Source organism: Amphiprion ocellaris, chromosome 6, assembly GCF_022539595.1.
Source record: "Amphiprion ocellaris isolate individual 3 ecotype Okinawa chromosome 6, ASM2253959v1, whole genome shotgun sequence".
In the NCBI taxonomy this organism is placed as follows: Eukaryota; Metazoa; Chordata; class Actinopteri; family Pomacentridae; genus Amphiprion; species Amphiprion ocellaris.
The window spans coordinates 27,557,577-27,571,958 of record NC_072771.1 but is presented as its reverse complement, the minus strand read 5'-3'; the positions used below and the strand labels follow the sequence as shown (position 1 = coordinate 27,571,958).

General features: G+C 37.9%; 1 long non-coding RNA gene across 3 annotated transcripts; it reads left to right on the top strand.

The window, feature by feature from the left end:
* Positions 1-7,212: 7,212 nt before the first annotated feature.
* On the top strand, positions 7,213-12,458 carry LOC129349070 (uncharacterized). Of its 3 annotated transcripts, XR_008601913.1 has the most exons (5): positions 7,213-7,345; positions 8,249-8,349; positions 9,092-9,233; positions 10,218-12,177; positions 12,241-12,458. It is a non-coding gene; the product is annotated as an uncharacterized LOC129349070 (long non-coding RNA). The 3 variants fall into 3 exon arrangements; XR_008601914.1 differs by having other exon boundaries at positions 10,218-12,458; XR_008601915.1 differs by lacking the exon at positions 9,092-9,233 and having other exon boundaries at positions 10,218-12,458.
* Positions 12,459-14,382: the final 1,924 nt, after the last annotated feature.

Below are 14,382 nucleotides of genomic sequence, written 5' to 3'. Positions count from 1 at the left end.
CGACAGCAGCATTTATCTCTCTTTCTCCTCCTTTGCTTTCTATTCTCTCTCACTTTGCAACACACACACACACACACACACACACACACACACACACACACACACACACACACACACACACACACACACACACAGACACACACACACACACACAGACACACACACACGCACACCAGAATCACATCAGCGTCACTTTATTTACTGTGGAAGCAAGCTGAAGAAGAGAAACATTGACAAGTCACATAATGCAGTGACATTAGTACATATATGCTCAAGATAAATGGTCAAATTATTTCAAAGAAAAAATATGAAAAATGCCACTCAAGTGCTTTACAATTTTTAAAATAACAAAAAAACAGAAGAAAATGACAGAGCAAAGTAGAGAAGGTATGGTAAAGTTTTGGGTAGTAGAAGGTCAAAGACAACAGAGCAAACACAGAATTACATCAGTAATGACCATCAGCATAAACTGTGAAAGAACCAAAGATGAGAGACCCACAACGAACAAAAGACTATAATAAAGCATAAAGGTAACTTTCATGTAGCATTCTTATTAGTATAACTTAGTCTTCATCAAGTCAGCTGCCGTCAGACTTATTGCAGGTAAACCACCATGCTAACTACATATATTTGAAGAAAAACTGTCTCTTGTAAACCTCCAGAACCAACTCTCAAATTTAACTTGAACCTATCAAACTATCTTTCTGCAAAATGAGGAGTTTCTATTGACCTTTCAAATATACTTGCTTGTAGTTTTCCTAATGTGGTTAGGAGCTGGTTTACTTACCCGATCGCCTCTCTAACTACTTTCATATGAACTCTGGATGATGTCAGGACCTGATTCTTGTCCTTAAGTGGGAGTGACGCCTGTGGGAGTCAAGATGTGATGCAAAAAGTTGAAGGCAGAAAACGCAGTCCCTGAAAAGTTGGAGTTTCATGTTGAGTTCTTGTAATGTATTTGCTGTCTGTCCTTACCAACAGAAGGTTCTGAATCTCCTTGTCTTTCATTTAAGACACATCTTTGGCATCTTGGTACAAATGACTCTTCTTTTGGTTTGGTGCCAATTGCATGATTGAAATGTTGTCAGCACGTGGACTTGCTCAATGAATTCTCCAGACACTAACCAATTCACACATGGGCTCAGTGGTAGATTACATGGACTTTATGATTGGGTAAAGCTCATTTAATGCCCGATCCAGGTGATTTGGACATTTGCCTTTTTATATACATCTTCTCTGGGTAAGGTCCAGAGGGCTGCAGTGAAATGTGTGAAAACAGTCTCCAATTGTGTTTCTTGCCCTGCTGGACTTGTTTTTGATGACACTGGCTTGATAATAATAGGTATGATGATTAAAACTACACAAATAAAGATCAGGTGGTAAATAATTTATGTTATCTGGTAAGAATGCTTGCTGGAGTTGTATAAAATGCTACTATTATGTTAGGAATATGATGAATTTTCTTACAAATGTGGTGCTGATCATAAATGCAGCTATAAATCTACTAAAAACTTACATAGCAGTTCAGCCAGAGTGTACAACAACTGAGTGACATATCAGAGCTCGACTTAACAAAGACAATTTCACATTGTAATGATGTGATGGTTTCTACTTGTCTATTTTACTTAGTTTAATCCATCAAAATTCTGTAAAATACAGCCTCTGACTGTGTCTCTGGCATGCAGATGGCTTTAAACTACTTTTTATTTTAGGTCGATTGCCCATAAAATGTTCTCATATTGCAAGATTTTCCCCTCAGGACAGTCATACTGATACACTGATGTACTCAAACACACCACACCGCCGTGCCATCCGCGACCTCTGACCTTCAACTGTGCCACGACCCCATCATGATGATGTACAGCAAGCTCATCATCTCCATGGTAACATGAACCAGTTGCACAGAGCATGGCCACGGGGGAGTGTGTGTGCGTGTGTGCTTCTGTTTTTGTGCATTTGTGTGTGCGGCGTGGCTCAGTAAGTGAAGGGGGAGGGAACACACACACACAGATAGACACACATGCGTACACACTAATAGGGCTCTCCATCTGTCTATGTAAATCAATCCTGACCTTTGCTGAACTCTGGCTGTGCAGTTTGACAGTTAATCACTTGATAAGTGTGTGTTTGTGTGTGTGTGTGTGTGTGTGTCTGTCTGTGTGTGTCTGTCTGTCTGTATCCCCATGCATTTGTGTGTAAGCTATTATTTCGTGTTTAGAGTAGTTGAGCACGGAAAAACAGCAGGTCACCAAACCATCAGGCGCAGGACGTCTGTGTGTCTGTAATGTTTGTGAAAGTGCTTTCATGTATGACTAAAACATATACAGTGATGTGTCACTGTCATATTTGTTGTTTTTTTTAAAAATTAGCGCTGTGGCTATGTCACTAAAATGACTAATTTTAATAGCCAACTACAATATAATTGAAACTAATGCCGAGTTCTGCAAAAAATAATTGTCTTAGACATTAAAAAATTGAGGAAAAATACATTTTCAAATCACCCCTTATGAAAAGAAGTAGGAGTATAGTTGCATTTAAAACATTTTAGGGCTTGACAGGATTATTTTCATGGCAACAACCCTCCAAATAAATAACTTTGACACACAAAGATGATATTTTAGGGGTAAAATCAACACCAGAAAGATGCTTTAAATCCCTCAGTATGTCAATTTTAGGGAAGGAAGGCCAGAAAGTCCCATGAAAACAGCAAAATCAGCAAAAAAATTATTCATGATAATAAGTTGCATATCTAAACCCAGGGGCAGCACATTCCTCCCTGCTGGAGCTTTTGAAACACATCAGTGAGTCCATCCTGCATAGATCATTGTGCTGTTTCAAATACATGCTAGTGCATCAAATATGTATTAATACACAGCAGGAAAAACACCCCAAGGGATGTACAATTTACTTATATTTTGGTAATGTTTCCTAAGAACAGCCATGCCCAGTTATTGAAGCAGAAATGCAGATTTGTGACTCACACTGTCGGTTTAGGATTTTTCATTGTATTTATAAGCAGTAATGAAGACACAGAATGTGCTATTTTTTGCATTTACAACAGTATCACTTCTTTTATATTTGCCTTCAGCAAACTACAAGTTTTCACACTGAACCATATGGCGAATGCTCTACACCAAATCTAGGTTACATAGCTGTGTGAGCAACACGTCAATATCATCCGCTCTCGTGTGTGACGACGTTGGTCAATATGTTGGATGAGATCTTTATATTGTTGTGGGTCTTTATGTCAGTCGGTGTCAGCTTTGTGTGCAGACACACACACACATACAGACGTCAGTGAACTACCAGTGGAATTGATTGATGAATGTAAATGAATACAGTCAGGTTTTTTATACTTTGACACAGATAAACCACATAAAATCAGACTTTTAGCAGTTAAAAAAATATTTTTTAAAATTCAGGATTGTCACCTCACAGAGGAATACTGATGTTTGGTCTCTGAAGGGGATTCAGTTTATATAGAGGGAGACTCTGTGGACACGACTGTTACTGGAGATCATCGACAAAATGCTGTTCAGACAGTGAAGGATAAAAACCTGGCATCCCTCATCATATACTCTGACGCATCAGCTTTAAATCTCACCAGGAAAGACCTTTAAAATTCCTGTTTGTAGCTGAATGCTGCACCAGTTTGAATGGTTCCACAGTGCAGTCAAGTTGCAATACACAGAGATGTACAGTCACACACACACACACACACAAACATTCTCACATTAAACTAATCAAGCTAATCTTTCAGATTAACACACATTATAAAACGGCTACTAATCCCTGCTCGTCCTTCTACAGAGCTAACTGAGCAGTCACTGAGATAAGCGTCTCCTCTGTCATTAAACCGAATCACACATTACACAAACAAAAATGTTTCCCTTTGCAAATTTAAGAACAGTCTAAGGTTAGACGTGTGATAATTCTGCTCAATCTATCAGACTTTTGCTACGGTATTATATACGAAGTTTCAGGTTTTTTTCTGTTTTTCAAAAAAAAAGTTTTTAAAATTATTGAAAGCTGAGATGAAACACTGGATGTAAGACACAGAAAAGTAGCATTTTTGCAGATACAAATGCTAATCTGACATGTTTTAGTATTTGCTGGGGAAAACTCTCAAACTAATCCAGCAATGATACGCTACTGATTAGTCCACAGACTCACTGGCAAATTCAGTTTTACAAACCCAGGTCATTTTTCCTTGTAAGCACACAGTATAATAAGCTAACAAGGTGTATTTTGGATTCTTTTTCAGGAAATTAAATTCTAAAAGTGCAGTAATTTGACAAATAAGCGTATACAGCATAACAGCAATAAATGTTGTTTGTAATGCAAAAAGAAGATTTATGTAAAATGCAACAAGCCCTCCTTGTAGTCTTGTATTATAGAAGGCTGCTGCCCTCTTGCCTGCACAAGTGGTATAACACAGTGTTGTGAACCACTAGATGCAGATACATGAACTTATGTTGTTGTTATTGTTTTGGAATTTACAGTGAAGCTGTGCATCTACAGAATAATATTCTGATAAAAAATGCACAGATTCCAACACCAATAAAATCAAAATTCGTGCCCAAAATCAAACATTTACGGCTTAGATTTATAGACTTGTACTTTGATTTACTACCAACACAGTAGGTTATAAGATCACACAATTAGACACATGTACAAACCACACACACAAACTCTCGGTGTTCTCTCTGATAGAGGAAATAGGGTGTCACCATCTGGAGAGGTCAGAGGTCAGACAACGGGCCCACTGGTCACTCTGATGACATCTGGGACAGCAGACTGTCTGTCCAAATCCACTTCCATGTCAGACACATGGCAGCACACACACACACACACACACACACACACACACACACACACACACACACACACAGAGCCTAGTGCCCCAGTTTATATCTGTCTTAATGTTTGTCTGGTTTTCGCAGCGTCAAAAGACACACAGAGTCACAGAATTGTCTTGCAATCTGGCTCATGTGGTAGTGATGCCTATTGTTTCACAAAATTTCCACAGTTCCATTTAATATGAATTTCAGAGGTAAAATTTTTGTTCTTCGTGGTCACATGAAGGATGCAAAGACCATGCATGCGTGTGTGTGTGTGTGTGTGTGTGTGTGTGTGTGTGTGTGTGTGTGTGTGTTTCTGTACTGATTTGAATTTAATTAGTAACTTTTTAAGGAAGGAAATTCTCTGAGTCTAAAATGTAAGTTGAGTTTTGAGTATTTTTTGTCTTTTTTGCATTTTACAGTAAGTGATGCTTTGCTCTTCTTTGAAAGCAACAGATGCTTCATCAGTTTATTCCATATTTAGCAAATATAAACAGATAGAAAGGTGTGCAGGTTTTTATACCAAAGCAACAATTTAACAAAATCTTAAACCAGAACATAAATAAATGCTCAAAGTGATTAATTTAGCTTCACTATGTGACCATGTTTATCTATATTCTTCTGTAAACCATCTTCCAGTATCAAAAATGTGTCTTTTTTCACTTTGGCTTTCACAAAGAACAACTTATTCCTACAAAACTGCACAGAATCATGTATTGAATTACTGGTTTTGCGTTGTGCATTTTCTGAACCTGCAGGTGCAGAACAGGAACAACAACCTGCTCTGTCTCCTCTACACTAATATATTCATTACTGTCATTAACCTTTCGGCTGCACAGTCCCCTTATCTAATTATCCCCCTGTTACCGCCAAACACACACTCACACACACACTCAAACACGCACCATTCAGCTGCTTCTCCATACACACCCCGTCCCCACCTCCGTTACCCCACATGTTGTTTGACAAATGAGTGGTCTCGCCTCATCAAGCACATGACAATGTAAACAGATGGGAGGTGGAGACAGGGACCTGTGCCAGCTCTAAACACACCAACACACACCAACACACACACGCACACACAGTGCAGAATCCCTAACATATGTTGCAGTTATTCTAACAGCTATGCTCGGAGACACTTCCAGACGCTTGGGGAGCCCCGGCTAACATGAGGGTCTTTTAGAGCTGCAACCAAGGAGAAAATATCTGATTTATTGATTTGTCTTCTCCTTTGTGTCTTTAATGAAGATGCAGATTGCTTGTATTTGAGTTTGAAAGAGACAAGACAATCAAATCAAATATCACCAGGTCCACGTGTCTGTGTTGTAGTTGTCATACAGTGGCAGTAGCACAGTGTTAGATCAGTGCTTTTAGGTGCAATTTTAAGGTATCTGTATGTGTGACAGATTAGTGACCACATGGGCAGGTAACCTACATTGTAAGGAATCACTTTTTTGTTGATGACAAAGAAAAATTTAGTGAAGTCTGTGCAAAGTTGAAGGCTTTTGTAGTATTAATGCCCAAAATAAAATAATTTATTACTTATTTGGCATTTTTTTTGTCAAATTGCATTGTTTCTTTGTGGCCCTTTAGCAAATATCTGGAGGTTTGTAACTGATGTGCTGCCCAGAAAGTCAGTGACTTCACAGTTGCACATTAGCAAAGACATGTATGCAAAAAAACAAACAAACAGGAGAGCAACAGGTTCTTGACTACATGAACAATGAGATACCTTTTGAAACATTTTTCGTATTCAAATTCCAAACTAAGGACAGAGTTTGATGTTGGAACTCAGATGAGACTGTGGCATGTAAAAGCATGTACAGGTATTGTAGTTTTTGTTCAAAGAGATGAGATGTGAACATACAAATGGAGATATCAAACAGTTTCGGACAGTCTGTCCCCTACTGCATGTACAATATTGAAACTGAATTGTGTAAATACTTAATTTAAATTAAAAAAATGAAAGCTTTGGAGAGAAATTCAAATCTTGCTACACACGTAGTTTATGTTGAAAAGTTAGAAAAACTGTTGGACACTTATGGTCCGTGTATTTATATGGCAGTTGGATTTTCCGTTCTGAAACGGGTATTGAAAAACAAAAAACGAGTGGTTATTTGATTTTCGTTTTAAAATACTAAAATTAAAATTTAAATACAACGCGTTTTTCCGTTTCATGATCAAAAAGGGATATACAAAATTTTAAAAATGCTTTGATTTTCATTTTATATTGAGAATAACAAAAAATAAAATCAGTAAGAGACAGAAACGAAAAAAAGGTTCGTTTTTTCATTTTCTGAGACCGGAAGTGGTCATCAGCAAGTGTGGAGCCAAACAACAACAAGATTCTCAGAGGGCGGAGCCAGAGAGCAGAGATTGGTCAGACCATAGAGTCATATAGAAGACAGCGTGCTAGCGTATCTATCCTTCTATACATATCTATGGTCAGCACATCTGGTAGCATCTGTGGCTGTTGTTGATCTTGTTTTTGGAGTAAAAGCACGGTAAGAAGATAAATACTTCCAACCAGTAGCGTTGTTTTGTTGTACGTTAAGTCAGCGACTTGTGAAGAGTTGTGGTTTGTCGTGTTTGATCAGTTGGTCCGGACGCGTTAGCTAGCTAAGCGGCTAAGTTAGCTAGCGGGCTAATTAGCACAGGTGGCTAACTTACTGCTGAACACCTGTGTTAGTTGCAGCCACAGATGTCCGTCATTATTAGAATGACCTTCTCAACCTGTATTTCTCTGCTGTATATTTTAGCTTTTAAAAAAGTTATTTTACTTTAAGGTTAACTGAAACCCGTTCAGCTGCACTGAAGTTTAACATTCAGCTGGTTTGAATTAAACCGCGCTTAACTTAACATTGTGCAACATTACCTCTCTGAATCTCCATAATTTCATTAAATTCCTTCTCTCTTCCACTGCTCAAGTTCAATCCAGTATATGAAGTGACATTAATAGTGAATAAACTAACATCCAGCCATTGTATTTATTTATTATTGCATGTATTTGTAGTAAAACATGAGTTGAAACATCCTACTTTTGGATCTAGAACTGCACAAGCCATTCATTTTCAGTCACCTGACGAGTTAAACTCCCCTTTTTATGTGAGGTTGAAGCAGAAAGTCTGAGTGAACAAAGAATGTTGTTTACAATTTGCGATACCTGTTATCTCTGACTGAGGCTTTAGTTTTTGTTGAGCTGATTTACATGTGGAAACTTTCTTCAGGAAGGTTTCTCAGTAGCTCAGAGGACAGGCTGCTTTTTACACAACCTTGTAAGAGAATGTCTGCCAATGCTTTCAGCAGAATTTAGAAACACAACACTTCCTAAACAGATATTTTGAGGCCATGAGTTTGAACATTTGAGAGTATATCAGTGTGTTTGTTTGTGGTCTTTCTGTTTCTAGGTGGAAGCTGAATTAGTGAGGATGACTCCTGCTCCTGTCATCTCTAAGCTCCTCACACATCTTTACCTGCACATGAGGAAAATCACTCCTGTAGAATGCAGGTATGTTTGTCATTATTATAAAAAGATGTTGCCTGGTGACCTGTCAGAAACCCATCATACAGAGTCAGCCAAAATAATGTTTACACACATCAGGAAAAGAAAAACTTGAATAAATATTTCAATACCAAATTTTTTCAGACATCACGCGATTAATAAAAGTTATCTTTGGCCTCTACAATTACAAGAGGGGCTCAAAGTGGTGGCCACTGGCTTCCAGACATTTCTGTTGTGTTGTAGACGTCACTTGTTGATGCTCCATTCATGAGGGTAGCGCCATCTGTTGGGAAAACATCGTAAAACAGGACACAGAGTTATCGTGATTTGATCAGACTTAGAAAGAGGAATCTATATGTGTAGAAGTACTTATATAAATGAAATATTTATAAAAGTTTTTCTTTTCCTGATGTGTGTATACATTATTTAGGCTGACTCTGACTCTGAGAACTTAATGAGAACAAAACTGTCATTTAATTGTTACTCTGAAAGCTTCTTTAGTGAAAACCAGCTGGTGTTCTGCTTTGAAACAAACTGCTGTTGAGGTCTGTGTTTTTAGGTTTAACCCCACATTTTCTGAATGAACTGATAGTTTTTGTTTTTTTTTCCCTGATCAATGTGGATGTTATAATTGATGGTAACATTTACTGATCATATAATCAGCATAACAATATAACAGTATAACATTATGACCTCCTGACTAATACTGTGTTGGTCCCTTTATGCTGCTAAAACTCCTCTGACCCAGTGGTTCATCAGAACCTCTGGGGATGTCCTGTGGATTCTGTGGATCCTGTGGGTTGCAGGGTGGGTCCTACCTAGACCAGGCTGATCCTGGACCATCCCACAGATGCTCCATCAGATGTGGATGTGGGGAGTGTGGAACCCAGGTGAACAGCTTAGCTCTGTCATGTTCCTCGGACCACTCCTGAGCAGTTTTAGTTTGTCCTGCTGAGGGTGGCAGCTGGCATCAAGGACTGCTGTTGCCATGGAGACTAGGGGGTTGTTTGTCCTGCAGTGTTTAGGTGGTGGTACATGTCAAACATCCACATGAATGTCAAGGTTTCCCAGCAGAACGTTGCATTAGAACAAGATGATGGATGTTGTTCTCTTCAGCTGTCAGTGGTCAGAATGTTGTGGCTGATCATTGGATCTGTCTGCCTTTACTCTGACATCCAGAGTTACACAAAAGTGTAGTATGTGTGCAGTGCAGAAGAGATTAACTTTATTGTACGCATTTTTTTTTTTTTTGTTTTTTAAGGGAGCGCATTTTTTTTATCCACCTGAATGAAGACCTAATCTTTCCCTTCAAAGGATAGTTAATTATTACTACAGCTTCCATAGTGGTCCCATCAGAGAAAATCATATCCATATACAGATTTTTATTAATTCCAGGACTGGTTCAGTAAAGATTATAATAATAACTACATCGGATAATTCTTTGTTGCAGTTGGAATTTTGCAGCCTGAGAGATGGTTGAGAAGGTTTTCAGTTCTTGTTTTAGCAAAATATGTTATAATAGAAGATCTTTATTGTCATTGTACATGAAATTATCTGCAAACCAGCAAAGTGCATCAGTCTGAGGTATCTAAAAATACATAAGTAAAGAAAAATGCTTCTAGAGCCAATAATAAAGAGAATATTTTGAGGGAATATTCTAAAAAGGAAAGAAAAGCTCCATTCTCACTCCTCTCAGGATAAACTGTCATTAAAATTGACTTTAAATTTAGCTTCAACACGAGATAAAAACATTTACTTTCGTTACTGATGTGAAGTTTTAATAAAGTTCCTGCTACTTTTATAAAATGATGAAAGTGAATAAATTGTATTTCTGTGATCTGTGTTTGATTTCTGTCTTTTCTCCTGTCATCCAGATGTTCAGAGGGACATGATGCCACATCTGGTCCAGCCGATGGAAGGTCTTGAAGTTCTCTGACTGGCCTCGACTGAAGATGGTCGTCTCACTGGATTTAAGGTTCAGATGCTCAGTAACAAACTCCACCAATGAGCCAACAGGGAGGCTTTAGGTTTATTAAATGTTGCTATGAAGGTATCGCTGTTTTTCTTTGTGAATGCAATGTGCTCCAACTGAAACTTGAATTAGAACTTAGAAGTAAATCCTTCCATCTGAAAGGATTTAGTTGCATTAATAACCTCATAACATTCTAATTTTTATTTCAGTCTTGGTTGGAAATAGAATCTCTGTATTGATTCAGGTAAAAACTGAACTTCACAGCATGTTGGAGCAAAACAACCAGATGAAAACTGTGATGGTGTTGGATTGTCAGACCGTAATGTTGCAGCTCAAAGCAGCTTTTCTATCTCAGTTCATTCTGACATTCAGCTATGAATCAACACAGCAGATGGTGATCCATGCTGTGGAAGCCTCACATCTCCTGATTTAATGGAGCTGCTTTGCACTTTTTACACTGTTTATTCACCAACACTTTATTTAATAAAAGTCCCATCTAGTTTTTATGAGGAATGTGATGTTTTAATTTCTCTGTGAATAACTGCAGTCTAATGCAACAGCTGGAGTTGTAACATCTGTCCTGATATTGATCATGAAGTATTGATCAGAATACTTATGGTTAGCAGTCATCCCTGAAGTTTTACATTAAAATCTTTACTTGTGTTGTGAACTTTGGTAAGAAGCAGAAACTTTAGCGTTGCCATGGATACATGTGTTAAATTCTGTCCATGTTTCCATTTTGGGAAATGCAGTCCAGCAGATGAGTTTGTTTTTACTGCCAGCTACCATTCAGTCTGCGATATTAAGAATAAATAAATGTGCATAATGTGGAAATGAACAGATTCAATTTTTATTTATTCCTACAGCTGCTCCAGGGAATGTTCTAGAATGTGGAGGAATTTAGTCCCACAATCACAGACAATAAATAATATCTGAAAGTCAGGTTATTGTTGTTTATCAGCACAATATAAAAAGATTAATGTTAGAAATATTCCAGTTAAGACTCTAGAATATCAGGATTTATGTAAATTCACCTCAATAATATGAATGTTCAGGTTAAGATTGTACAGGGATATTTATTATGTAAGTTAGGCTGATTAAAGTTTATGACTCTGCACTACAGTATTATTATTTATTTAAATTTGCATCATTATTATAATATTTAGGGTCAGACCCTATGGTATTGAGATTAAGAAATCAAATATTCTATAAATTGTAAATGCACTGAACTCATTTGGATATATTTAAGTGAGACTCTACAATATTATTTATGACACAAATCTATCTAAATCCAAATTTTAATCATTTTTACTTCAAACATTTACTGGACTAATTTAATTATTAAAATCACTCCTTTCTAATCCTCTGCTGTACGTTTAAACCTGAGGCCTTAAATAGAAACACACAAGTATCTGATTGAAGGAACTTCTGCAGAGTCCTGGTTCCAGAACATGATGATAGAATTATAGACAAACTTTACCAAAAGCTGCCTGAGAGTTTACAGGTTTTATGTTAGATTTCTTCAGTAATTTAATGAGAGTTATCAGCAAAAATCAAGGGTTCAATTGATGAACTTCATTTCCTAAAACATCCAGAATTGGAGCTCATATCTTTGGCAGCTGTAAAATTTCTGCTCCTTCAACGTTCACAAAATGAATTGATTCCTGAAACACTTTCAATGCTGGAGAGCGTTTGTGATGCTGAAGCAGTGACCAGTTTTTCTGTTTCTTCTCTGGAGATGCACAATGAGGGACGTCTGCAGCGACTGAGAAAGAGTCTCACCACATCCTGACATGAGGAAAAAGACTTTATTGAAGACTACAATGAGAAAAACTATCAGACAGCAGACTGCTGCATTCAAGGTGAGCTCTGAACATTTGATCTGGAACAGGAATTCAATAATGGCAGCATGAGCTTCATTTCAGTCTGTAGCTGCTGAATTCATGGATGAATCATCTGGCACTAGAGAAGAAGACCATCAAACATCCACGTCAGCTGATGGAGGTCCAAGAGTCTCACCAAACAAACAACCTACAGAGTGAAGACCTCGAATCTGATTGGACGGCCTCCTATTCAGCCACATGTGTGAACAAATGCCTCTAAGCTGATTTGTTTTCTAAAATAAATCTAGTTTGAGTCCTAATCTATGCCTGTGTGCAATGTTCCCTGTAATTTTTCATGAGTCTGAGCAAACACACAAACTCCCTGAGCGTCCCTTGGACCACTGTGAGCAACATCAGATGTGTGCACTGTGGTCACACCAGCATCACATCCATTCAAGTTACATGGTTCATTAAAAGAATCAAATTACAGCATTTACATTTCTGTTAAAACACTTTGTCAACAGGAGCCAGTTGAAGGCTGCAGTGATTTTAGTGACACTACAATGTCTAAGAGTGAAGTTATTGAATATTTGTCTCTCTTTACTGTTGCAGTGGTTTTGCAAATTGCAGACGGACCCTGTTCACTCCATAGACACCAATGTTATTCCTGTAGCTTGAAAGACAGCTACTTTTGATAAAACTGGGCTTGTAGCACATTGTCTGCCTTGCAACAATGGGAAAGAGGCACCGTTTATGTTTTGACAACCTATATCTAACGAGTTATTGATGCTGGAAGTCTGAATCTGTGAATATCTTTCCAACTTTACTGAATTTGGGGCCACTACCACCTAAGGAATGATATATTTAATTTTGAAAAAAGCATTTAGCCATACTTAAAGCTTTAAGTGCTTTATTAAAACGGCACTAAAAATTTTGTATTGTTTTATTATCACAGGTTCTGTCTGAAAAGAGGTGGCATCATTTTAAACAGTGAAATCAAACTAACAAAATGTAATGACCAACCAGTGAGCAATACTGGATTCTGCAAAAACATAAACTTTTTTTAAAATCTAAATCTTAACACAGTAATTGCATTAACTTATTTTTGTGTGTATGCATGTATTTATTGATTTATTTAGTACTGTTAACATAGAGTTCTGAGTGAATTTTTCTTAAGATAGGCAAAGGCCATTTATTGATTACATATAGGCTCTTAAATGTTTATTAAAAACTAAAAAGCATTTAAAAAAAAACAACTTAGGCATTTATTGAGTCACTAAAATACTGTAGAGTACAGACCACATCAGCATGATTATAAGCATCCTCTGGTAAATTAACAACCAGATACTGATGTCTCTCACCATATGGACTTCAGGAGATGACTGGGGGATAATAAACTGTGACCTACTGGTTGGGTTCTCTCTGTTCTCATGTTTCTTACATGTTTGTCCCCTGACAGCCGGGTCCTAATGGTTTTTGAGCAACACACCATACTATGACGTTTTTACAATGATGGTTCTACTATGGAACCAGTTTGACATGTTCAGGTGTTCTTTGTGTGAAAATTTCAGGGATCAGAAGGTGGTTTTCAACTTTCTTTATTAACTTTCTGCTTCAACTTTAACCCTTTGATGCATAGACCACATGAGGAGATACCCATTTTCCATTGGATTTGGGTCACTTTTGACCCAGGTTATGCATCAAAGGGTTAAATTAAATTTCCTTCACTAACCCAGCCCTCTGGACTTCCAGGAAGCTGTGTTCCTATTGGCTGTCCAGGTGGCTGTGTTCCTATTGGCTGTCCAGGTGGCTGCTTGGTGTTATCAGGAACACCTGAGCAGCTCAGTGTCTTCCTGCTTTATTTAGCTGCAGACAAACATTTCCTCTGTTTCTCTTCCCCAGTGAACTGGGTTTGGCTCCGTTGCTTCAGTTTGTTCTTTAGGCGTTGGCTTGCAGCTTCCAGCAGTAAAATCATCTTTAATGTGTTTCTTGGTGTGTTTTAGGGCTTTGTACTGGATAGTTGTCTTGGTAAATGAGGTTCTTTAGCCGCAGTTAGCACATGGTGCTAATGTGTGCAGTGATTAGTGGATTTGGTACAGCTGAGTTGTGTCTTTATCTTGGCTGTAGTGAGTCTTTAGAGGTTTTTGGTCAGACACATTCTGTATTCTTGTTTGAGAACCAATGTTGGTTGTCCAGAAGGTAAGAGTTCCTGTCCTGATTCTCTGTTCTCAGAGGTTCTCTGGT